The sequence below is a fragment of the Clinocottus analis genome, unplaced genomic scaffold (assembly GCF_023055335.1).
Source record: "Clinocottus analis isolate CAN_PGR_092001 unplaced genomic scaffold, fCliAna1.0.p SCAF_10, whole genome shotgun sequence".
Taxonomy (NCBI): Eukaryota; Metazoa; Chordata; class Actinopteri; order Perciformes; family Cottidae; genus Clinocottus; species Clinocottus analis.
This window is the reverse complement of record NW_027175821.1, coordinates 11616194-11643696: the sequence shown is the minus strand read 5'-3', so window position 1 is coordinate 11643696 and position 27503 is coordinate 11616194. Positions and strand designations below refer to the sequence as shown.

The following is a 27503-nucleotide window of genomic DNA, read 5'->3' as shown; positions in this document are numbered from 1 at the left end:
ATTTTGTGGAAAATTATTCCCATTTTAGGCTTCGGTACACACATTCTTAATACTAATCCTCCTTATATTTCGTAAAATCTTTGCTATTCTGACCTAAAACAGTGGGACCTTTGGGAGTCAACTGGTTGAGCATCTTCATCGCAAAATGTGTTTTAAAAATCATGAATCATTTCAGCGTCCGCCTCTCATTGAATATCCACCACTGATTTACTTATAGCATGCACTCGTGTATCCGACTATACATTCTCTACAATGAGTTAATAATACATGTGACAGATCTTATCAGTATCTGATGCGTCCATCACGTGCAGAGGACTTCCATAAACAAACAGAAGCCTGAACAGGCTGAACAAACTGTTGTTTTTAACCCACCACAGACTGTGCATATTCTGCCTATTTCGGTGCTTCACCCAAACAGACAGCAACAATGGCTTTCTACCAAGCAGCTGTTCCTGTCTTCCTGCCGAAACTCTCACAGGGTCTTCATTATCGCTGAGCACATTTTCTTCCATTAGCTCTTGAATATAGGCATCAGTGCTTCTCCAATGAGTCTAGAAAACATAAATTCTTAAGTAACAATATTATACATTAATAGGAAGAATATGACATCATGATAGACTGCCAGGTTTCTTGTTGTATTTGATGTATTCATGCTGTGTAAATGCTGCTCTTTGTTTTATTTGACATTGTTCGTGGTGGGTTCCACATTGCCTGTGCAACATTAAAGCAGACAACACAGAAATCTGTATAGTAGAAAGTTCATTTGTGTGCCAATAGCTAGCGCACTGGCTGCTAACCGTTAGTTACAGCCATACTTGTTGGTAGTACAGCCGCACTACCTACTTTGAGTATTTATTTGTGTCCCTTTGGCAAAATAAATATAAGTTGTATTGACACATGATTAGATATTGAAAAAACAAATCTCAGAAAAAGAATCTTCTCACTCTTAGCAAACAAAACTTTGATAATTGGGTCAGTGTTATTCTGGAAATATGGAGACACTGAACAGCACGGTAAAGATAATCTTCCTGGATCAGCCGTTGTTTTATTTAGCAGGTAACCCAGCTGGATCGGCATCTTTGAGCCACTGGCTGATCTGCCTCTGCCGCTCTGTCGGATAATCATTAAGACAGAGCTCAGCAAGTCAGATGCCAGTCCGCAGCCTTGTTAGTATCATTCAAAAAGCATCTCCCTCAAAAGAAAGGCCACCGGCTCATCTTCCAACTGCTGGATTATTTTTTTAAATAAACAATGTACTCCAAATTATTGTTGCAAAAGAAGTTTTTCCTCCTCTAAAGAAGTTCAAGTCGATGCAATGCACCAAAAAATGTTTCTTCACCTCAGAATCGGTTTCACAGACCTCTACCATGTCCCGATATGGAGCAAAACATAACACTCAGGATTAACACTTTTACTTTGCAATGCAATATTAACTGTAAGTGTAGTGTAAAATGGTTGATTGTTTATTTCCTCAGCAAACAGCTCTAGTGAACGGCGTCTCATCACAGATGAAAGCATAGCCCGAAAACAACACGCTAACACTGGCTCGGTCCTATTCCATTATTAATAAGCTTCTTATTTGTAAAGAACATCTAACACTATTAGCCTTCTTTCCTTTTTGATGTGCAAACCAGACTTTGTGCAGCAAAATAAATGACCAGTTTCTCATCTTCTGAAAAAACTCTTCTGAAAAAACAGTCTGCAACTGAGAAAATAGCACAGGACTTTAAAAAAAAAAAAAGAAAAGAAGGGAAAGAACACATAGATTAGTGATCCATCATCACACTGAGTCATATTGGGGTCAAGATGATGTCTGGGATGAACAGATGTCTGATATTAGTGAGAGAGATGAGGGGTAAGTATAAGAGGATGGAAATGGGCTCTAAAGGAGCAGTGGAGAGAAAGGGAAACTTAACAGACAGTAAAAGAAACCTATTTGAACTGTATATACGAGCCGACATCAAACGCACCACCAGGAGGAGAAGGTTGCTGAGTGGGAGTCATCTCGTTCCTTCAGCAGAGCTTCCTGCTCCTGTTTTGCTCTGTTCTTGCTCTACTGTCTTCCTCTGCGCCATCTAAATATTTTATATGTAGCCTGATGTTGTGTTAGGGATGTGTCCCACTCTTTGATCAAGCAGACTGTCATTGATTTGTTGCTGGAGCAGAGAAAGGCATTGCCTGTTTCATCACATAGGAAGAGGCGATGAAGACAGGCTCACTGAACAAAGGCACATCAATAAATAATGCATCATCAGCTTGTCTTCAGCTGTTTTATTAATCTTTAAAAGGCCCAAATACAGTGCAGTACCACCATTACATACTGTTGCCACCAGTTAAACGCATGTTGCTCCAAATTTGTGTGCACATGCTGGTGTAACTTGGTGTTCCAGTCTCAAACCAACTTGAAAGTTGTGTTGCTGTAAATATTTTCTTGTTTGTTGCATACTGTATGTTTACTGTAAAGCAATAAATACACAATGCTTCAATCAACCTTTTCCCGTTCTCAACGCGCCAAATAACGTGTCAGACGCAGACGCCAGGGGGCGACGCACCCACTGGCGCAATTTTGTGCAGCGCACGGGACGCAGCATAGCTACATTATTTGATGTATTGGTGTTAGAATGTGTTGCTTTTTGAATTCCAACATCCTGTATTGTTCATCTCAAAAGTGCTCTTAGAAATGCTAAAATTCAAAACAGCAAACACAGCAGTAATTACAGACGGACAGTTTTCTGAGCCAGGGAAGATGAGCTGTCTACTACAAAATCATATCAGCTCTTGTTGCATTGCTGAGCCAAAATCCACTGTCGCTCTGGCTTTGATGTTCAAACTATAGTCCTGCAAAGCCAGAAAAAAGTGTCCTAAAAACGGGAACTAAAGTCTGTGCGAAAGAGAAAATGTTGCTGCTGCCATAATCCTATGGGTAATCGTTTACATTTGATCCCCACGCATGAATATGAATGCTGTCCTCCGTGTCCTTGAAGAATATCCCCAATTTAAAGTCACTCGCTGGGGTAGGGGGACTGATGCGAACATTTTCTGCACTTCTTTGGGAACACGACAGGTATTCAAAAGACTGACTGCAACCTCCAGCCAAAACGGCTTGTGTGAAACACAGTCACAAGTGGCACAAATTTAATTTACTCGGCGTGGTGTTGCAAAAACAGCACAAGGGAGACAAAAAAATTGCGGGATGAAAAAAGAGAGATGAAAAGGGGAGGGCGCTGGGATGCAGAACAATGCCGAGTAGAAGATTGCAGGTGGCCAGCTTTGTGGAGGGGTGCTTGAGCATGTTTTCAGGCTCATTTCAGTGTAATTTTCTTCTTTTATCCATGGGCACGCAGCCTGTGAAGGGTCCCAATAAGGCATGGAGCCTTCCGATGGATGGAAAGAGGGAGGCCAAGCGGTGCCGATAAGTAGACAGAAAGACAATGTGACATGCTTCTGGAAAGGCTACCGTTTATCACTGGCACAAGAAAAGAGAGACACAGCGTGTTCCCTGAAGCACCCTGCATGCAGACAATGATGCACGTCACAATGCTTTTCAGTGGAGAACGCAGCCTGAACTTCTGCACCAGATCACAAAGTATTGTTCTTTTGAGTTAACTGTAATGATTCATGGGTTTTGGGTTCATAACCTGAATTTAAAACTAGTTCAAATGTCTGCCTTTCATATTTCCACTGCAATTCCAGGTTCAGTCTAGATTTTGTAACATGAACATCTCTCTCTGGAGAGAAGAGATTAGGTTTTTTGTGTGAAGTCCCCGAGAGGTAAGGCCCCGAGTTGTTCTATTAAAAATAGATGGAGACAGATTTTTTTCAGGGCATTGTGGATGAGCAAAAGATTATTTTCCCGACATTCAAACTGGATGTATGGTTCTACGTCAAGGTCTATAAAGATCTGATCAAAGATGCCGAGGAACTAATACATAGTTCACTATAGGACTTTACCCACTGATTGCCATGGCGCCAAGGAACTGCAAATGATCAGGCCCGATCATTAATGAGCGCGTTTTGAAGGATTACTTCATTCTAACTTGTAACTGCCGAAAAAATAATTAGTCACACTTTTCAAATGTGAATATTCACTGTTTTTCTGAGGCCTGATTCAAACGTACAACATGTGTTTTGAAAAGCCCCACAACTGAAGTGTCGAAGCCATTAGTCAGGGCGGGGTCTGTGTTGTGACCTCCGTAGCTCTTTCTGAAGCCTCTGTTCCTCAAGATAGTGGAAGAGTAACTGTACATGTATGTGTAAACATTTGGCCACCTCCGACATTTATGGATGTATTCATGCCGCTGTTGCACAACGTGTCATCTCATTAGTGCCGCCTCACAAAGAAGATAACAGCGCACATACTAACAGAGCAAGCCCTATTCGACCCGTCGACACATCAACACTGAAAACAGAGTCAAAAGCTCTGTTTTTAGTGGCCTACAAAACAGTTAGGGTGTGTTCTAAAGCCCGAAACACACAATTAGACATAGAAATACCGGTGGACGTGTGGACAAGGCCTTCTATAAAAGTGAACTGAATATCCTCGACATCACTTTGGGCTTTACGAAACTGTGACAGCAACTTTGACTTATTTAAGAAATTCTTTGGACAAATCAGATAATCAATTAATTGAGTACATTATTGTCAGATTAATCATTTAGTTGCAGTGCATTACAGTGTAGCTACATCTGTTCACATCTGCCACATGAAACTGACTGAAATTTCTGCTGTGGGAATGGACGTGACAACAATACATATGTTACATTTAGTAAAAAGTAAACACAGGTGGCTCCCATGTTGAGAGGTTAGTGTTCTTAGGATTGCGGTAGTGGTTTCAACAAAGGCATCAAAGTGGCCTGGAAGTATGTGAGCGTATCGTACTGAATGGGAAGAGAATGACTAGAGTTTCAACTGACGTGTCAGGAGCGAGGTGCAAAATAAATCTACCCTTTGAGACATGCAGCAAATGACCTGCAACGACTTCACACATATGCTGTCAGTTCATAACGTGGGATTTAACGTGACTGTATGCCTGACACCAGAAACACGAGACTCACGAGTCACACCAGTACCTGGTTCCCATGAGTCAAACCAGGGACAAAAGGCCCCAAGCGAATCTGTCACAATGCACCCCATTACCCACCCAGTCGCATTTCTGATGTATGAGCTTCAAAAGAGTGGAGCATGAAACAGGCTCTTTGTGCAGAACAAAGTTTCACAGGGAGCAGTGGCATATTGTCTGGTGGGCATTCCCCTTGAGTCAGGGGATGGTACATATGCACACGACAGACACACAAAACACACACAGAGATGGACAAAAAGACACTGGCACACAGGGTCCATTCAATTGAATGTATGCCCGAGTTTCTCGACACTTCAAGTTTAAGGTCCTCTCAAACACACGCACACACACATTTTTTCTCGCCTCTTGTGACAGAATATGCCCTTTGTTCACGATCTTTGGGGGAGAGTCGGGGAGCTAGGCTGATGGGGCTCTGGGAATGGACATGAATAAATGGACTGTTCGTCACTGCAGCGTGAGGGGAGCAGCCAAACACCCCAAGCCGGAGATCTTACATCCATTATCAAAGGGCCTTTTGAAAAAGGCTTCAGCGACAACTACCGCACATTTAAAGTGATAGCTACTCGCACGCATGTCCAAGCCAAGTGTGTGGGGAATGCCTGCATAGGCAATGCACATACACACACACACACACACACACACACACACACACACACACACACACACACACACACACACACACACACACACACACAGATTCTACAAGAAAAGTCTCTTCTGTCCATCAAATTTACAGCAAACCAAATGGGCGGTGCTGACGATGTACGATAGGGAAAGATATTGAAGAGGGTCTTTCAGAACAGCAAATTAATATTTGATTCAAACGCCGTCGCTTTTTTAGAAAGTGCTATCTTGTATGCCAAGCAATGAATTTAACACTGGAACCGTCTGCCCACTTTGAGGTAAATGCTTAAAGTGAAAGACTCAATTGTGTACAGGCTACAGAATGGACAAAAGAAGGCAGTTTTTTTTTCCCACAGCAGTGGCTCAGAGTGGTTCATCTTAACATGCCAATATGGCTGACTATAGCATGCTGGAAATGTTACTCCCCACTGATGTGTCTCTGTGTCATAGCGCCTCACCAGGCATCCCCATCACGCAATGGGACAGTTAAGCTCCCCTGCAGATTCAATGGTTGTGGCTTACTTCAGGTTACAGCCATTTAAGGCAGATAAAACGGTGCCTCCAGGGCGCCATAAACTGTAATCAAGGGCAGAACGCGGAGTCCCACAGACACTAACTCTGCTGCACTACACAAATAGCTTCTATAGTTCAAAGCTAAACTTGAAAGCAGTATATAAACAACAAACACTATAGACTTCAATCACTTGAATATTCCCCTTTACATAGAATTGGATGAATACAGAAAGAAAAATAAATAGTTCATAGCTCTAATAACTATACATTTAGAAACTACTAGGTTACGTGATGGAGTTTAATTGAAATACCTATCGCCACAAATGGTCCAATTACTATTTGTGTCCATAGCTCCATCTCAAAGGCAGAATGATTGGATCACAGGGTCTAATCTTGGTTCTCTAGTGTCTGGCTTTGGGAGAGATTTGTTAGTGATCACAACTATTGATTGGACAGTCCGAGACCATCGCAGGCACAACATGAATACTAAAAGCTGAGTCCGCTAAAACAGCACTTTTTGATTGATGCCATAAACATTTGAAACCTTTGACAATATTTGAAAGTTTAAAAGGATTTGGGCTTTAATCAACATGCACTCTCCCTTCCTACCTCCGTTTATTTGCCTTGATTAAGTGAGTATAAGGCCAGGGTGAAGTCGTTGTTGCTGTTAAGCGTTTTGCTTTTTAAATTCACTTTTTCATTAGCCGCATCTAATCTGTGGCTTTTCTATTAGGGGGGTTTGAATGATGTGTTTGCGTTAAAAATCTCACCTGAAGCCTGACATTAAGTGCTATTTCCATTAGAAAATGAGAAGTTGCTATATTTTAGTCAAAGGCCTTTTCTCTAATACTCTCATCTCAAAAATATCACTTGGCTAGCAACTTAACTCTAAGACACCTAAAATAAGTGTAGCCAGCACACGACTAATAGCAGGATGAGACTTTAAAATCTCTTCCCAACAAGCCTCTCTGTGGCCAATTCGAGCACAGGATCTCTCGTTGTGTTCTAGTGGCCTTGTTGTGGCCTTACAAGCATCATCAGCCGACACACACAAACACACACGCAGACAGACAGAGACACACGCACACACTGCCAGACAACTCTCTTGACTGTAGAGTGCTCTAATTAGCGTGGATAAATATGAGAGTTGATAACAACTGTGCTTGTGTAAAGATAACTGAGCTTCCTCAGCGATTGATCTGTTAGCTCGGTTTGTGAAAAGGTCACAGGTCGGCAAAAACAGACAGAGGTACTGCGCATGCAGGACGGATGACGGGTTTGTTGCATAGACAGTTCCAGCCGGTTCTATGTAAACCATGGAGCTGGATGTTGTTGCCAGTTCTCAGCGATAGCACACTTCATACTGCAGGTAAAAACCGCTCTGTAACACGAGGAGGCCTCCTCCTGGTCCAGCTGTTCAAATCAGCAGCATTTTCTCTTCAAGTGTTTCAAAAGAAATCAACCGACAAGAGCGAGCAGATGGTTTGGGAGCGGGTCGCGAGGCTTGAGGTGTTCAATTAAGAGTTCAACCACAACATTTTCATCCGGTTGGTCATCTGTAATACATTTCCGAATGGCCTCTATTATCTGTTTTGTTGTAGTGCCGTCTGGAGGAAATTATATTCAAGGCGGAGGGGGTGGGGGTGGGGGTGAATCTAACATTCCCAGAAAAAACTATTTTTCTTTATGACTTATGAAACGAAAAATACTGCGACATCGCTGACATGATGTCGGCTGTGGCAGCTATTGTGGTTACTGTTGTATCACATATTGTCGCCTGTCTTAACAGTAGGCCACATAGTGTTTCAAGTTTACATGTCATTGGTTCAAGTCAAAGTGTAAAGTTTTTTTCTCATATTTAATCCCATAATACAGGTGAGATGCAGATAGACTGGCATATCTCTAGTTATCGGCATCTCAATGATGTCTTGGGGTGCAAAACAAAATAGACTGTGCCAAAATCAAACAAATGTGGTTGTCGCAGATTTTCCTACACTACCAATCCAACAAATCTACTCCACTAGCAGTGAGTCTTCGTGTGTGAATACAGCACACTCTCCAAAAGGATGAGCATTAGAATGGCAACTGGCTTTTTTAGCAAAACAATACTCTACCATGTTTTCGTCCCAACCTTGATCAAAGTTCCCTTTAAAGTGTACCTTCTTCAGTTTTTACTGTCTGAAGAAAAACTCTTCACTTCTCTCCCAGAAAATAACACAAAATATGGTTTGAAAATGACAGAAACACACTGCGTGTGCATTTTTATGCAATCAAATGCTTCTGAACACCAGTCAGTGACTATCTGAAAAATATTTCATCAGCCAACCAAAGATGCACTTTTTATCATTCCAGCACAATTGCTCATCTGATAGATTTTTTTGTGTGTGCATTTTGCAAAAGATAAATAAATAAAAAGAGCGCATTTTTTCCTGACACATTGAGGCTCAGAGCGCTTACGGCTGCATCGCGGCATGGCCTGCTCGATTGCTTTGATTGTTACCGAGGATCCATATGGGAGAGAGGAGAGGAGGGAAAGAAAAGAGGAAATAGAAGAAGAGAGAGAGGCAAAGAATGAGGAGAGCACAGGGGATGAAAGTTAGATTTATATGTAAAAGAAGAGAAGAAAACACAGGAGAGACGGCGATACATGGAGAGTAAATGTGATGAGATGTGGAGAGGAGAGAGCATCCCCTCTGTGTGGACGGGAAGGCTAATCCCCAAACATGGAGCAGATTAAGTGCATGATACAAAATGCATGTTTATGAGGAACAGCCCTCAGCTGAGGAACAATCTGCCTCCAGGGATCGGACACAGACACAAACACAAACACAAAAACATTTGATGATATAAATCCTTCGCACACACAGCCTGACTTTTAGTTATGTCACAACCAGGACGGATTTCCAAAGCTCTTGTTGGAAATTGAGCAGTACGGTCAAACAACTAACAGAAGTCTTGCTGTTTCATTTAAATTAAAGTATGATGACTTGTTCAGAACTAAGCCTGCAATATACCTTTATTTTCACTGCATTATAGACACACACACACACACACACACACACACACACACACACACACACACACACACACGCACACACACACACACACACACACACACACACACACACACGCACACGCTGATGGATTATAAAACATATGAAAATCTCTAATTACCCTCTTTACATGACACAACTAAAGTCATGTATGTCATTTTGCGTCTATGACTGGAAGAGAGAGGCTGAGCAGATTTCCCAAGCATTGTGTATCCATAGTGCCATCTAGTGTCTTCAGGAAAACACACACACACACACACAAGCACAGGAGTTTCTAGCCGTGATTATGCCACCGACAGCAGACCGTCTCTCATGTAAAGCCTTTTTCTACACATAACAGAAGCAATACATGAAGCCATTTAAATAGTTTCCTTTAAAAGTTCAGTAAAGAACTTACTGAATAACAACTCAGGGCTGACTCATGAAGTATGGAACAATTGTACATTTTATATTCTCAAATCCCACTTCAGTGTATACACACAAAATAAATGAGCCAGAATCGAGTTTCAAATTAAAGGAGAATAGACGAGGAGAGCAGGTGTAATGACTTTACAACATATTAGTAAAATGATTCATAACATAATTATTTGTGAATAAAAGCTTACTCATTATGTCAGTAATCACATCTTGCTATTTGATCTGTGTTTGTAATGATAATTAAACTCATAATTTATTCAAATCAGTTATGGGCGTTGTTTACATTTTTTAGAGCCGTCTTCATTAAATGGAAAAATGTGGAACGACATCTCACATTAGTTGATACATTTGTACTTAATCTCATTCAATAGAGACGCTAACAAGAGTTAAGAGAAGAAAATGTGGATTATTTGATGAACCAGATGTATGTTGGATGATTGAATCAACCAGCGTCACAGAGGGCCTCCATATATTCACTTCACTAAAAAGGAAAAAAGAAAAAAACACTGTTTGAAGCACTTTAATAATAGGAACAAAAAAGGTAAAAGGGCAATAATACCTGAGACCGAGGAAAGGTTTATTTCTCCACAAGAGACAAAGAAAAAGAAAAATCCATTTCAATTGCATCTCGACATGGTACTGTCAGATATTCATCATCATTCAAATATTGTTGTCACCGTGACGCGAATGTTCCCGTCAACCAGCATTTCAGAGCCATGCATCCAGACGGAGCACTTCCTCTGATGCTGCACTCACACACACACACACACACACACACACACACACACACAAGCATGCGTACACACTGGCTTGTTGCAAGCGGCAGTGTGCATTAAACAGAAGAGTAACGTAAACATTTCCAGAGAGCAGTAAATAGAAACTGCATAGAAACCGATAACGCGGGCCACGTTCTGTTCTGTTGCACTGTAGTACAGGACAGCAGTGATATAGGAGCTGTTGTTGCTGAAATTCAATTTACTGCGGGTGACGGGAGCCGTGTCCTGTGAAATCCATTATGAAACAGGCCTCTACTTAAGAGTACAAAGGCCACAGCGTTGCGTGTCTGTGAGTGTGCATATAGTGTAATTGCTGCTGAGGATATTGAGCTTATGGGTGTGCCCACTGTGCACCAAACTGTCCCCTGCTCTCCAGCTGTCTTCCTATCAGTGTCGTCCCTGCATCTGTTTCCTCTCCCCGCTGTCCTCTGGGCTGCATCGCTCTGCAGTGTCTACTCCGCTCTTCTTCATCAGTCTCTCTGGGACTGAAATTACTTTAATGGCAGGATTTTTCTAAGCGAAATTAAATGCTTATCACACCTAATGTCTGCACAGTTCTCTTTGATAATTTTGGTACAAAGGCTCTCACTTCTTCACACACATAGATTTCCTCGTTATTCATAGTGTTTGACCTTGAATATACGATTAAACATAAGAAAGGTAATTGACAGGTGGCTATTTTAATGGACATCTATACATATGTCAAAGTTAAAAGGTAGACATTACTGATATCAGCTAGGGCCTTATAATTACATGTTTTTTCTGTCACTACCTTTTTCTATAATAACATAAATTATGGATTAAAATAGAGCCCTTCATACTGGTGTCTCTTATATCCTGAGCTGGTCCTAAAATGGGTCACATAGTTATCTTATAAGCAAACCTGATTCTCCAGCTTAAAAAACCTCCCATCGGATTCTCTGGCTGAGTTTTATTTTTTTTGCTGTAAGCTCCAAGCCATTTTATGTTCTTCCTTTCCCCTCTTGTGCAGTTTCCTAGAGCATCTTGAAAGAGATTTCTGAAAGTGCCATTAATTATTAGCTTCTCCCTTGTCAGGAGAGTTCTGTGCAAGGGCTAGAGAATAGGGGCCTCATTACAGAAAAACATCCTAACTGCTTGTCCAAATCTTAAATTTCAAGAATAAGATAAATCCAAGCTTCCTAGTACAGACGCAATTCCCAAAAGCATGATTGTGTCTTCTCCTATCTCAGAAACTCTATGTTAAGAAATCCTAACTATTAATATAAAGGGATTCTCTTGCTCTCATGCCAATATCGGTCGGCTACTCCATAGTGACAAACCATAATATCAGCGGCTATCTCTTGTCAATTGCTGGATGGCTGGAGGTCACGCTGAGTAGAAATAGTCATGTGAGATCAGTACGACCACAGGCAGAGCCCCAGTCCTCCTTGTATCCCTCGCCAGTGCCGTACGCGTCACGTACATCAAAATATGAATGAGTTTACAGTAGTTACATTCATACATGCGCCAGTAAATCTAAAGCGACGTCATACAGTTTTAGTAAACAATCATTATATGTCTGTGATTATGTTGTTTCCCATCTACATTGTACAGAACTAACGAAGGTCCTGCAGCCCTTTTGAGCAGTCATTCTGAATTTAGGACAGGCTCGACGCCATCCTCACCGAAGATTCCCAACTTCAGAAATATCAGGTAGGACAGTTCGGCAATAGATGTTGGGACTTCACCACGCAGTTGAAGCAAAGGAATGGGGCCTACCTGGCACGTCAACAGTCTGTCAACTGATTTGAGGTAAACCACACCAAACCCGCATTAGACATTAAATCTCACCTCCAACCCTAACACTGGAGCGCCATTGGACGAGGGCCATAGGCACCGCGGGGATCTCTACGAGACAGCCATGATGTCATTAAGACTATAAACATCAGCTCTCCCTCAATAGGCCATCCCGACGGTAAGGATCTGCCATGTGTTTTCCTTTCTCCCCTTATTGTTTAAACTAACCCACACACACTCACATGTACACATACATGTACAAATACACACAAAGAGGTTGATATTATTAATTGTATTGATGTCAATTATTTAGTTTTCATACTTGCTAATATCCCAAAACTCCCTGTCAGATCCCAACAAAGCTAAATTCCTATCTTCAGGTGTAGGATTTTTTCCTAAAAGCATTTAGGAAACACATTTCTGTAAGATTAAATATCCTCCATGTCATCTTCAAATGAGATAAGACTGTTCTGAAACGAGGCCCCCGACATCGCTTGTGGGTTGGCAGTAACACAAAAGCGCTACCCAAATTCAAGAGTAACTCATCACACCAGGAGACATTTCAAACCGTCACTACCAGAAACTGAGACAACAACATGCTTCAAAGAGTTGAGAAAATGGTGAAGAAATGTGTGCAAACATTATCGAAGTATTACAACAACATCATAAGTCAAGGGAGACTGTGAGCAACTACAAGCAAGTACAGGAGAAGAGCATGCTGGGAGGGAAATCTGTGTTGATCCATTCAGGCTGATTCACCTTGATAAGTATTTAAAGTATGTGTAGTAAGTCTTTTGTCACAATAAACTCATTTCAGCATTTGATTCTAAAGAAAGAGATGTTATCATTTGAGAACGTGTCCTATTTTTTAAAATGTTCTTTCGACTGTTTTCTTTTTACACATTCTGTTAATCACTCTGATGAAGAACCTGTGCTAAATAGCATTTTTTTTTTCATATTTTATGTTTTGTTACGTGAGCACAGAGATGGCAGTCATTTCGGTAATATCTGGCTTTGGAATGGGCTCCTCATCTTCTTCCTCAGGAGGAGAACAGCCTCTAATTCTCTCCAGCTAGGTTTATTTATACAGCAGTGTTATCCCTATTGTTACCTAAGGACAGCTCGCTAAAGCTGTTGGATACTTGCCTGGCAAAGGGACTAAACACGCCATGTTCCCTTTGAAGGACATTTCTCTTTGATGTGATCAGTTTTACTTCATGACTTTTTCATCATTAATTCATTGAGACAAATATCAGCGCCGGACGTGGTCGCCGGTGCAAAATCCTCTTCGGTCACTGAGGAGTTTGACCATAAGATCAAAATCCCAAAAGATCTCCTCTACCCCGAGGAAGCTTGATTCACTGTTGATGGCCAATCCTCTTAATGCTTTTATTTTAATTTTGGGGATTAATGCTCATTGACTTTTGTGTTGAGATTTAGATGAGAGGATTTATATCATTTCAAATCTGTACATTAAATATAAAGCTACAGCCAAGAGACTGCTGGCTTAGTTAGCATGAATAATAAAAACAGGAAGACAGTTTCCCTGTTCCCAGCTGCCAGCAATAGTTTCATATTCATTATTCAACCAAAGATATTTCACTGATAGTGAATATGAAACATGGATATCACTCATCCAACTAATCAATTAGTTGATTTAATTGAGAGATGTGTAAAAACTGAGCCTATCCACAAATAACTTCACAAAGGTACAATGTGACATCTTGTTTCTTAGCAGTAATGAAACAGAAGAAAAAAAAGAACCGACTAAATACATGGCTGATTAAGACAAAGACGACTGACTCGACTAATCTATAAGGAGAGTGCAGGCTGAAAATTTACCAGAGAAAAAAGCACCGTTGGCAAGAAAGAGAAACATGACCAGTTACGAAAGACTACTAACAAGTGAGGTCTCATCACTCTGTGAGAAATGTAGCACCAGTAGCCCGTGAGGGGACAGAGGGACCACGCTGCCTCTGGGCTGCATTTTAATGCAAAGCAGTAAGGATCTAATTACAAGGCAGAGAGGGGCCCGATACTGTATGCCAGGCTCCATTTGAAAGAAACACACAGGATCCCCTGGGAAAGACAAGAGAAACTCCTGCTGGTATGCTGTCCGCTTCTCTTTCAATCGCTGCCGTTCTAAACACACTCGCTGTCCAGCAGAATTGACAACTTGATAAAGTCTCGCAATAACAGAAATTAAAATTCAGATTGGGTTTCCCAAAAATGAAACCATGGCTCGGCAATAATTATTTCACATCAGAGCAAACTAGTACAAACTTGTACAGTAAGCACTTCCTATTATGGTAAATGACTCATGCTTTTCAAGTCTTCTGACCATTCAAAGCATTTTAACGCCGCATGGCATTCACCCACTCACAACAGTCCTGGATGAAGGATGAACCACCAAAATCTTTTTCTGAAAAAAAAAATTGCTCTTAAAAGGGGAAGGGTCTCGTGTACTACAGGTGTCCCTTTGTCAAATGGTGAAATATGCTTCTTTTATATCAATATAAATTGAATATATTTGGGCAATAGATTGACAATAGTCAGTCATTTTGGAACCTTTTATTGATGAAGCAATGCATCAATTTCCAAAACTTAAGGATCCAATTAACATGGGAAATAATTGACAGATTAATCATTGATGAAAATAATCAATTGTTAAATTGTTCTCATCCTAAAACATATTTATTTGTGCAAATTACAAAGAGTAGATCCAAGCATATAGTATATGTGTGAATTTTGTTCGAATCTCTTAGAAAAGTCATGGCGCACGATTCACGATCAGGCCGCACGTTTTTATATATTTTGACACACGTGTGCGTGCAACGCTGCGGGTCAAGATACACGGCAAACTTCTGTACTGAAGATGGAGAATAAATTGATTAAGCCCGCAGGATGATAGTCAGGGCTTTGTTGTACAAGAATGATGGAGCAGTCGCATGAAGCACAACTGTGTTTGACGCCAAGCCAATGTTTCTGTCAAAAATGTCCACAGAATAGTCACAGAAAGAATTTGAGTAAACGAAAATAACTTTTGTGAAGTCACACTGCAGGAGAGGAGATGAACTGGGATGCGTAAAATCTATGTGGATATCAAAAGATATCACAAGGAAAATAGCCTTTAACCAATGCACTTGGATCTCTGCACTCAGATGTGAATGTGTAATCATCATCATCATCATCATCAAAGTTTTATACTTCACCACATATGAAGACCAACATCCAGCCATTCACAGTGTGAATTACATCTTTCTGGTAGCCAAACACACAAACACACTGCGAGAAGGAAAGTTTTTTAGCTGAGATCACATCCCCAACTCAGCTGCAAAATGCCGGAGGGGTGGTGGTGATGAGGTTTGTGTTTGGGAGGCGGGGGCTGCATTCATTCTCCCAGGATGCTTAGCCTGCATGGGCTACGCGAGATTGCTTTTGTTAGGGTTTTCTGAGAATAGGTTTCCCCTCTCAACGGTCGAGGAATTTAACCATGTGATCAGCAAAAGATGCAACAGTATGAGTCTTTATTTTGTGTGTGAAAATAAAACTATGGTGGAGCAGGAGGCGGAGAGAGAGAACGAGAAAGGCCAGAATGCTGTTGCTTGCAGCCTCTGAGAGAAAAGCTGTTTGTATGATCACAGCTGACCTGACCAGTCTTAGGGGATAAGCAGTGGGTTCAGATCCTCCTTTTATCCTCTTTATAATGTACTGCCATCTCTCATTTATAACATTCGATCAGTTCGAAATATCAAAACTTTTTTTTTATCCAATATTGTCCAAGAAACATGTTTTCCTCCCCATCACTTTTCACCTGCCAAACTTATTTCTGATCAAGAGGTCAAATCTTAAATTCCAGGGTCAAAGGATTCTTAAAATGAAAGTGATAATCTCAGTAGTACAGCCCTTGAGTCCTATTGAGTTTTATGGAGTTACTGTATCATATGATCCTGCAGCTCAGCATGAAAGCTTTCAGCACTCTCATGTTGAGCCTGGTAAAAGTGTGAAAAGATGTCACATCAGGTTTGGGGGAGGAGGACTCTCTTGCCCCCAGTTTTGAAAGTAAAAGTTCTATTTCTGTCAGCAAGTCACGCCATACCAAATCTCTACCCATGAAAAATCTATGTGTGGTAATGTTTATCCAAAAACCAAATAATGAGAAACAAAATGACTTGTGTTTGATTCTGCAAATCAATCTTGCCGGAAAATTTCTGAACGCAGTGTACTCCAAATATTCTGAAGCACCGATTTTTGATTGTGATGAGCATCTTCACGTCTCTAAATGAGGAGAGCGGTTAACAAAGCGGTTAACATGTCATGTACGAGTCCCTCTGAATGCATGTATGCAACTATAATCATGCCAGTATAATCATTTTATTAACTGGAATGCAGACTAGATAGCAGATTGCAACTATCCGGCACATCACATCCCAGTTTATCACCTTACTTATGGCTCGATATTCAGTAAAACTATTGGACACAGGCCATTATTCATCAATGTAAATTCACAAGACATGTTGATTAGAGCCACCTCTGGAGATTCAGAGGAGTGTCAGTTAAATGGAAGGAACTGGTCGCTCAGCTGTTCTGGCAGCTGAATAGGCTGAGGTGAAGCAATTAGCACGGGTCACTGAAAAAAACGGACGTGACCTTCTAATTTAGCACCGTATGCTTGTGACAAATTGTTTCTTCTCTCTATAAACCCAATAATTAACATTCCTATCAACACAGTAGAGGACACGTAACAGATAATCTGGCTGGAAACTGGCAGCCAGTGCGTGGAGAACGGATAGGGGCTGCTATAGAGATGATTAGAAACTACAAAGGAAAGATTTGGATCATGTTTGTAGGCAGGGTGTGTGTGTGTGTGTGTGTGTGTGTGTGTGTGTGTGTGTGTGTGTGTGTGTGTGTGTGTGTGTGTGTGCATGTCGAATCATGAAAGAGGTACACAATTTGCAGGAAAGGCGATGGGGAGGAGGAGAGAGGAGCAGAAAAGGGAGAACCGTGTATGTTCATGCATGTATATGGAAATACCTACGTTTCAGTTTGGCAGCAGAGGTCAGAGAGACAGTGAAAGGTTATCACAGTTAATTAAGGGAAGAATCTGTCACTGTTATACTGTCTTCCTTACTTTTGTGATTATAAGTAGAGCAAGTGGTGAAAGAGGACAATCAGAGGTCGCTGTCATCTTCCATTTAGTTCCCAGTTAAACTACTACGGCGTCTCATCCCACTACAGAAAGCCACTGTTACAGAGTGTGATCAGCAGGTGCTAAGCTATCATTTTATATATGTATATGTATATATATATATATATATATGTATATGTATATATACATGAAAATCGATTAACATCGTTCTTTCGGGGATGCACAACGACATTTTTAACTGTAAAGCCTTTCAAGTACATCAGGCCATACATGGGTGATGATTTCACAAACAAATGTAACTAAAGAAGAAGACTTTTATACATATCGGCAGGCTGTAAAAATCGGATTAAGCTTAATCCAGACAGGCTATATTTAAGATGTAGTCCTAATCTGCGTGCTGTCAGAAGACGAATGCATCAACACACTGTAGAACATTTAAATTTAAAGCTTTGAATGGACAGTTGTGTACAAAACCCTGACATTTCAAAGCAGAGGATAAGCTGCCTTATTGTAGAATTGAGTAAAGCAATCATCAGGTACAGAAGCAGTTTGAAATGAAACCTTTTGATTTCTTAAAGAGCAGCTGAAGGCCATGGGGTATTTATGATAGCTGTTTTGCTTAAGGGTTATTTCCCACAGTCAATATCTCTGCCCCTGTGTTGGAGCACTGACGCAGTGCTTCACCTTCGCTGCTCGAATGCCGGACATGTCGTCTTGGTCATGCGATCTGCCTCGAATGAACTCATCCTGGGGGAGTCCGGCGATAACATCATAGGGCTCCACTTTGTGTCAATGAGACAATAGAAACTCAGACAATACGGATGACACCATAGTGTCATCCGTTACATTAAATATGAATACTAAAATATATATCTATGAAATGATTGTATGACTGTCTGTTTAAGTCCTGTGTTTTATTTGCTTTGGTGTTGTGGGATGATGATTGTACCTTTTGATATAAAATATATCTAAACAGTTTTTTCTTAGAAATTGTGCCTCCATGTATTTTTCTATATATACAGTAACACTCTGGCAATACAGACCTCCGCTGTTAGAATCAGTGACCCATAAACATTGGACAGCAAACAGTTTGTCAGTGTTTTTGCTGTCCGTCTTCAGAGGAAACTGAGAGTATTTGTGTGTTCGGGGGTAAATGGCTGCACATGTGCGTGAAGGGCACAGAGGAGGCAGCAGTCTCCCGAAGGAGGAATTTATTTGAAAAGAGCCTCCCATGACCTGGCTTGATCTTGCCCCTTCATTCTTCGGTGGGGGTTGCATGTGTGTGTGTCTGCGTGCCTGTGTGTATACTCAGTGTTGGGGGATTTGCAGATCTGTCTAACGGCTGTCCCCCCCACCCCTCCGCCCTCTCTCAAGACCGGACTGCTCTCCCACCAATGGCTCATAGAGCTAATCTGACTGACAGCTTGGTCCAGTTTCAGCCTCGAGACAGCCCACCAGCAAGGTCCAAATACCTGACTGCCCCGAGAATCTTATCTGCCATGCGATGACAGAGGAGAGGCTGCTCTCCCCACACTGTTTCCAGGCACATGCTGAAGCGCCTGTCTCACTCTCCGCCTCTTTATCTGTCTGCTTGTTGTTTGTCGGCACAACACTGTAAAACCTGCACTTCTCTGGACTCAGATGCATGTGACAGTTTGACAGACAGCTACAGAAACTAACTGAAAGCAGTGGGATGACGCCGTCATGTTACCCTTCTGCGGGCATTTGGAAAGAACTAGTTTGCACATTCGCCCTTGATGCCTCATTTTGAAACAAAATCCCTATTTAGGTGCATGCACTTATTTGCATTACTTCCAAAGGGAAAAACAAGGAAAGAGAACAAAGTTTCATTATGTGAAAAAAGTGTACATCTTGCAGATTTTTATTAAATAAATGTCACTCTCTGTTGCCAAATGAAGGTAAAACTATGGTGATCGAGCTTAAGTATTGCACTATACATTTACCTGCAATATGATGAAATGGGTGTCTAAAGTTACTGCTCATGCAAAGTGATCATTTCCTACTGCTGCAGCTGGACACTGAAAGCATGTTGGCGTTTAATTTCATTTTGAAGAAGTCACAGAAAATGCAATGGGTTTGTCAGTGAGCTATGTAAGTAAGCAAGTATTTTCACTTTTGGAGCAGAAAATCTGATCACAGGATGATGGGAAAAAAGGCCAATTATGTCCTGTTTCTTCATTGAAAACAATTGTTTGTTCTGCATTGCCACTTTAAAGCTTGGTCTGATTGAATGCTGACTCACTGTTGCACTCCTGTTCTTGTTTGTTTGACTAATAAGGCAAAACTACATGAAACTCTTGCCACGTCAGTAAAACCACCCCCACAAGCCATCTGCCTTGTTTCTTCCTCCTTCAGGGGCAAACGGTGAGCCTGTTGAGCCGAGATGCCCACTCATCAATCAGCAGGGTTGTTCCACAAGCAATCCAACACAGCTTGAACTAGATGACCCTCATAATTGAATATTAAACCCCCGATGAGTGGCAAGGCCAAGCACTGCGGTGGTAACTGGAAGCCGTGATGAGTTCCTAGCAGAGGTACGTGCGGAGCTGTTCAAGACAGAGTCAGTCGCAGCCTGCCTACCCCGAGGCTATTCTGTCACACTGTCATGATTTCCATCTTTGGGATAAGAACTGTATCTACAGTCACACAGCAGCACTCACTCCGGGGTCCACATGTGCCAGCAGTTAGGAATGTACCTGGCATACTTACATAAACAGCCAGCTTTTAAATGAAAGGTGGCATCGCAGGAAGGCTGTAAAAATGGCCTTTCGTTCAGGAGAGTCAAGAAATGTATTTGGCTTCTTTTCTTTCTTTTTTTTTTACTTTGATCCCTGTTCGACACAGCGTGCTGAATATCAAAGAGGGAGGGATTGTAGATGGCAACAGATCTGATCTGACCAATGAAGGAGCAACTTGTGATTATGTAAACACATTTTATTGCATTTTTTCAAAAGCCTAAAAGCAAAATGTTGAGGAGACGTAAGGAGTTAACAAAGTAATTGCATTTTTCTTGCCTGCATAATCTGATGTATGAAACGGATGTTGAGGCGGAATATGATGTGGGGAGGTACAAAGGATGCTCTGCCTACTGTTACAAATTAGCATGTTTTTTGAAGATTGGAACCACAAAGATTTTGCTGTGAAGAACAATGACTGTCGACCCGTAATAATCTGAACTCATCTTTTTGCATTGCATCCGCCTATACATTGTGTGAACACACTGTTGCATCTATTTAAGTAACTCATAAAATATGCATCCTAATTTCACAGAAAGGAGTTGTATCCTACCAATTTAAGCAAAGCTGAAAAGCATGCTGAGCCGCTTGCTGTTTCAAGAGGCTTCCTGTGAACGCATGGCCAAGAGACTGCCTCTTAGAAAAAGGCCTCATTCACACTCAAACTGGCATCAGCTGTTGGCAGACAGCCCAGAATAAAAAACATCCCTGTGACGGGTGTCCTTTCTGGCAAAGTGATCTGTGAGAATAAAAGGATTAAAATGTACAGAGAACATCCCTGAGCAAACAAAGAACGTGACCAATATCTTTTAAAGATTAACTGTAGTGACAGGCAGTCAGAACAAAACTGGGATTAAGACATTTCCTGTTTTCATTAGGCGGGTAAACAATCTCTATGACGTTAGAATCTCTATGCTCATCAGTGTTGAATAGAGCAGATCTCAAAGGAACGATACTGTAATAATTTGACCTTGCAAATGTATTTTAAATCAAGAGAGCACAAGTTATGCATGGCTTTGCATTTGGGTGTAGATCGTCTTCCTTGTTATGACAATGTTGGATCTGTGCTATAGACGAGTAGTAGTGGGCTTCACAAGTTTTTGGCACCATTTTTTGGCACCATTTCTTTTAGAAATATGTGAAGAAATAGCAACATATAAGTGTGTTAAAACACAGACCACTCTTGAAATTGTTTGAAAGTCCCCACTTCATTCTTAAAATCATTTTGTGTTGCAGAGGTAGGATTTCAGGGAAGTAAACATGCTTCAAGCTGCAGAGTCCACCAGGTAACACCACTGAGTGGGTGTACACATCTATTATTGGACATCATTGCAGCTGCACCATCAACACAGAATGGTGACCCTCTGCCACGGCTAGAATCATTACGGAGCTGAGGCCGTCTTGCCCCTCGGAGAAAAAAAAGCACTGCCCGTCATTAAAATGTCTTAATAATCATCATCTAGCGGTGCGACTGAGTGTCTGAGCGAGACAGAGAGGGGCATGCATGGATGGACTGCGAGAGCAGCCAGGCAGCACCCTGTAGATGCATGATGAATGAGGGTGTCAGCTGTATTCACCCAACTAGCGGCGCCGTCTCTGAGAGGGTTTGGCCCCATGGGCTGAGACCTGTCTCATTAACCACAGTGATCATGTCTTAACAAGAGAGTGAGAGAGCGACAGAGAGTGGGAATAAACGATTATTTTATATGAGATGTGAACCACCAGTTGTTTTTTTTAAAAGTATAATCGCTCCCTCAATGCTTTACACATGGCCTCACTGATGGTTTCTAGCACACCGGGTGCTTGATTGAGGCTATGTTAGGATTTGTAGTCATTAGAATCATATATAATAACCAACAAGTTGTCATTTAATAGTTGCAAACGGCACATTTAGAGAAAGGACACACAAGGGCCAACACTGGACCGCGCTGTCTTACTTCCCTTTGTTTTGGCGTCCTGCATTATTGATGTGGAACTGACATTTTACACTGGGCTTTACTGAAGCCTCAGCCACAGTGGCTCCACTGTCACCTGCAGCGCTGTCTCCACAATAAGCACTCTGACACACTGTCAGAGCCACAGAATGAGGGAACAGGCCTATGGGGGACTGCGTGGGATCCTATTATATTCGTTAGTGAGTTCATGGTGATGTGCTTCACTCTATTGAATTAGTTTAGCATTATCTTTTTTCATACAAATAATAAAAAAAACTACATGCATTCATGACACTGAACACATCACTTTGATTACAAATGTCTTTCTTGTCCACATACATAATAAAGATGCTTCGCACCTCCTGATTCCACTATGTCAGACTGTTGCTCAGTCTGGATTTTATCAGGGGTGTGGTTGGCAGTCAGCTCAGGTCACTCTCTTTGATCCTATAGTATTACACTGTGACGGAAATGATGGTGCCAGGAAATGTGAAAGTACTTTTAGCAAACCTTAAAATCCTCCAGTGCAGCTTAACGTGCCATTAAAAGATCTCACTAGCAACATCATCCAGACCCCAGAGGTAAACTGTCAGTCATACTAAGTGTAGTTTCAGCACTCTTAACAGTTATCCTCGTGGCTTTGTGGGCCCAATGCCATACAATTTAAAGGCACACATATTAAATCCATGATGTAATGCTGACGCGCCACACGCGAGAGTTGCGAGGGCACCTTTGCTCTCTCATCACTTCATCGGTCACACACTCATCGGTCACACACTCATCCTCCTCATCTCGCATGTGTCCGTGCAAGTGGAAACACTTTTTCATTCATTCACCCGCGAGCAGCTGATAACAACGATCAACATTACAGTCTCCATCTCACAGCCTCGCGCCGCGCACACATACTCACAGTGTTGTTCCTCGGCCAGTGTGCGCGTGGTCGACTCTGTCTGGTCCCTCTGAACCTTTTAGCAAAGGAGCGCAGCCTCCCTCGGATCGCCGTGACAGCTCCGCTCGTCGACTTGTAGCAGTTGCTGGCAACAATGTGACGCTCGCAGTGAAAATCGCAGTTGGTTAAGCGCAGAAGTTTTGGACGGGTCGGATACTGAGGGATCACACGCGCTGTGTGGGTGAGGATGTTTCTGGCGGCGCCCCAAAACAAAACTGATCTGGTTGATTCGGCACCGGATCGTTAACGCGTGTTAAGGATGTTGCTGTCCAACTCGGCTGTGCGCAACGGTCTCTCTCTCTCTCTCTCTCTCTCTCTCTCTCTCTCTCTCTCTCTCTCTCTCTCTCTCTCTCTCTCTCTCTCTCTCTCTCTCTCTCTTCCCCCCCCTCCTCTCTCCCCCTCGACGTGGTGCCCAAACTAAAAGCTCCCCGAGGACACGTGACGAACGCCAAGGGGGACTGGAATAGCTCGAGTTCCCCCCCGGCAGCAGCAGCTGTGATCGGTTACACCGCCGCCTCCACGCGCCGTGCACCACAAGGCGACCCACAGTCCTCCTCGTCCACGCGCCCGCGCAGCGCCCTGCGGCCTCGCGGGGTCGCTGTCATGTTGACGTGCCGATGCGCTATTCCAGCTCGATCGAAAGACAATTAATGTAACCTTCCTCGGTAAAAACAGTAGAAATAAATACAAACTAAATAACTGGCATAACAATTAGACTTTTGTCGGTCTTGATGAATAACAAGAATGTTTTTTTTCTCCCCAAATTTAAATTTGATTGTTGCTTATTAGACATGTTGTAGCTCAATACCTGCGACTCAACATGAAGGGTTCACTCTCCAGATGATGAGCACAGCATTGGAGCTGAGAAAACAGAACAAAAGACAACATATTTTAACTTAACGAAAAGGCATGCTTGTCATTATGACCGATACCTTGAGCCAACCTAGCATCTTGCTGTCTTACGCGCACTCACCTAATTTAATAAAACTACAAAAATTGTCCGACATTGTATTGTCACTCAATAACAACCAGGAAAGGTCATGTGGTTATTAGACACATATCTGGGAGCTGACTAACTCTGCTCACGGCATAGTGGGACAGAGAGAAACCTGCTAACTGAGCAACATTAAAGCTACAAACAAGCTATAATGCAACACTCTCTTAATTCAACAGGCTCCCTCTGGAAAACAAGAGCCTTTTTGCAGAAGTTCAAGACCATTCAAACAGCTGCCCTTTTGCATTTAACTGTTGCTGCTTTCTGTTTGCATTTCTGTTATTCTCCTCTGACTGTTCTTTAGGCTCCAACTCTAAACTTCTCAGCTAACTCTACTAGCATAAATATAGAACACACTTTTGTCTGTACGACGTCTGATTGTATAAAAGTCTATGAGGAAATGATTCTCATTCAGTCTTGATTTATTACCTCAGTAAACATTATAAACATGGGTTTATAGTCTTTATTGCTAGTCTTAAGTCTTCTTCAATACAGAATGGTGCTCATTTAGTAAATTATGGTCTCATTTGGAGTAAAATAGAGGCTAAAGCAGGTTATGCTTTAGGGTGTTGCTCCCTTGTGATTGACAGGTTGCTGCCACAGCATTGTCCAGTCTGGGTGTTGTCCACATTTTTGTCTTTGAACTTTAACACTTTCACAGTGTTTTTCATAGTTCATGAAAGTTTATGGTAACATTCTGGTGTCCTTAAAATGTCTTGTGTTGCACAACTGAAGGCTTAAATCCGTAGCCCACAAACCAACAGATGACGCCACAGTGACTACGTCCACTTCTTATATAGCCGACAGCCAGTGACAGAATATTCGATACCCAAATGTATCCCTGCATACCATTGGAGTCTTTTAACATAGCAGGTGACCATATTCAGAGGGTTTAATATATCATATAAGCACCAGAGTTAATCTTTTAAACATTATCAGCATGTAAAAGTCAAGTGCAGATTATTGACACCTGGCACATTCTCGGAAGATATGCAAACACCCTTCAGAAGGGATGCTAAGTTCAGGTTTCAAAGTAGACATTAGTTCCGGGGGAGCAGATGTGCACACAATCCCTGTGGTCTTTTGCATCAAACAAATGCTGATTGGTTTGGAACACGGCGGGAACAGAAGCTAAAATTGTGCAAACGCCAAAGAAAAAACCCTCTGTCCAACAACCATGCCAGTTCACAGACGCTGAAGGAGGTTCCAGGCTTTAGTCGTGACCTGCATTTAACCAGAGGATATTCTGACCAGTCTGATATAAAATATTCAAAAATGAGAGCATGTCATTCTGATCATAATGTTAAAGTACATCTATGAAAAACAAATGTTAATCTGCTCCGCAATTGCGTTGAGGTGCGTGAACATGCTTTGCTCCCTCTAATTAGCAAAGCAGCCTACGACTTTGCTATGAAAATTGTTAAATAAATATATTTTTTTGTCAACAACATGAGACCTTTGAGGCCGCTAAATCCACCTCCTCAGCTACTTGTGGTCTTTTTGATGGTGGGCGAATGGAAACAACATTGCTTGTGCACTCATTAGCCTGCTGTGCGTTCGCAGGCAGAGGAATGTCACATCATTACTACCGTCTGCCCGCTCTGCATGCACAATGGAAACAACTTCAGCTCCTGCGATGGAAACCTTGGACCTGTGGTGTAATAGGAATATAAAATTATTGTTAGGTCCAAGAAAAGTTAAAGGTGGAAGGCCAGGAAATGATGCTGCAGACCAGACAAGCCAGATTTAGTGTTTCCTTTCATAACAACACGGTTTGTTTGGGGATAATGTGATTATTTTCTTTGGCAGCGCTGATAAGGCAGATCAATGCTCCTGTGCCACTTGAAGTTAAAAAGAAGAGGGCTGGAAAATGTGTGCATCTTAAATTTTCCTGTCACAGTTTTGGAAAACGAGGTTATGGTCCTGAAGACGAAGATGAGAGGAGCTGTCTTTTCCAAGCCCGTAGGTAAGCTAACGTGGGTGTGCTGCTGAGAAACAAGGATTTGTCTGCTGAATTACTGCTTCAAACAGCTCTCAAATGCAAATGGGACAGATGTCAAATAGCAGCAGAGCTGTACAGTCGTACGAGTTGGCATCTTAATTAGTTCCTCTGTGACAAGGTGCTCATTCAGTGGCGACAAGAAGGACAACTTAATGCTGGAGGGGAAACTGACAGGTGGTCTTTGTCTCTCTGTCGGTCTCTCTCGCTCCCACACATACACTGCCAGTTACCACTTATGTAACAAAGATCATTATTGATCGAATTTCCTTATACAGAAACTGTGCCATGTCCAGCACAGATCACATTGTTTCCCAACATGCCTTTTCAATTTGGCCCATTCAAAGATCAATCTCCATTTGGCCTGTAAAAGCACTCCCAAGAAGAAATATGGTACACAAAGGAAGCCCTCGGTGGAGGAATGCACACCGGGACACAGCTTTGAAAAGGGACTAAAGGGAACCCAGCAATCTTCCTCAGCATGCCTGGAGAGTATTAATGAATATTTGCATACGGTCTTTGAAATGGCACCATTGCTAAGGCAGATGATGAAGGCATAGGGGTGCTGTGGTTGCTTCCCACCTTTCATTTATATTTATGCAGGAAGTTGATAAACCGGATCCCAAGGGTTCAGTGTGTCCACAGGACTGAATATCAAAGGTGGCAGGTGAATCTTTGCGCTGGCGTGGGAAGACTGCAAATTAGTTGCTCCCTCGAGGACATGTCACCGCCAGCTAGACAGGTTTCATCTCTGTCAAGGTCATGTCAGGACACGCAGACAGATGCAGAAACCACCCTTGACCTGATGATGGCTCCTTCTGACTGTCTTACATTTCTAATTAATCCACACATGTATTACATACAAAGCTGTAGAACCCCTGTAATGTAGAAGTGGGCCCTCAAAAATAAATGATTTACATTTCAGAAGCCACTCTGACTTTCAATTTCAGTCTTCTCTTTTTGCCTGTGAACTAGCAACTCATCTTTCAATGACACATTTCTCTCTGTGTAGACTGTCAAAGGAGTGTATTCATCCTTTGAAACAACGCAAAAATAATTTGTCCTTGTCCTTGCTGGTCTTGTTGGTTCGAAGGTAAAATGAGAACATATTTACTGAATTTTCCTTTTATAAATGTCTTCTTGTCCCAAAAAAAAGTTACATCTAAAGTAAATTACTGTGTGGAGTCGTTGACCGCTCGTAGTAGCACTGTGGAGCAGCACATTCATGAGGAGTTCAGCCATTTATGAATGATTGCATTATATGTTTCTAGCATGTTTCTAGAGCATGAGAGTTTCCTGCTGTCATTATCAGCTATTTTGCTGACAGTTGGTGGTAATGTCCAAAGGAACGCAGCAGCGAGCGAAGAAAACAGATAGCGGCAACACATGTAATGCAGGATTTAATATATATTTTGAAATAATCGGCTTTGCTTTATATATTTATGAGGAAGGAAATATATATTCAAAACATGCATTAGAGCTCATGGGTTCACACAATGAA

General features: G+C 41.9%; 1 protein-coding gene across 1 annotated transcript in view; it reads right to left on the bottom strand.

Annotated features, from left to right (window-relative positions):
* mid2 (midline 2) overlaps nt 1-23369 on the bottom strand; it is a 126066-nt gene extending 102697 nt beyond the window's left edge. The window contains exon 1 of the mRNA XM_068588465.1: nt 22971-23369. The gene's annotated coding sequence lies outside the window, so the exon portion shown is untranslated. The remainder of the gene's footprint in view (nt 1-22970) is intronic.
* Between the last annotated feature and the right edge of the window lie 4134 nt (nt 23370-27503).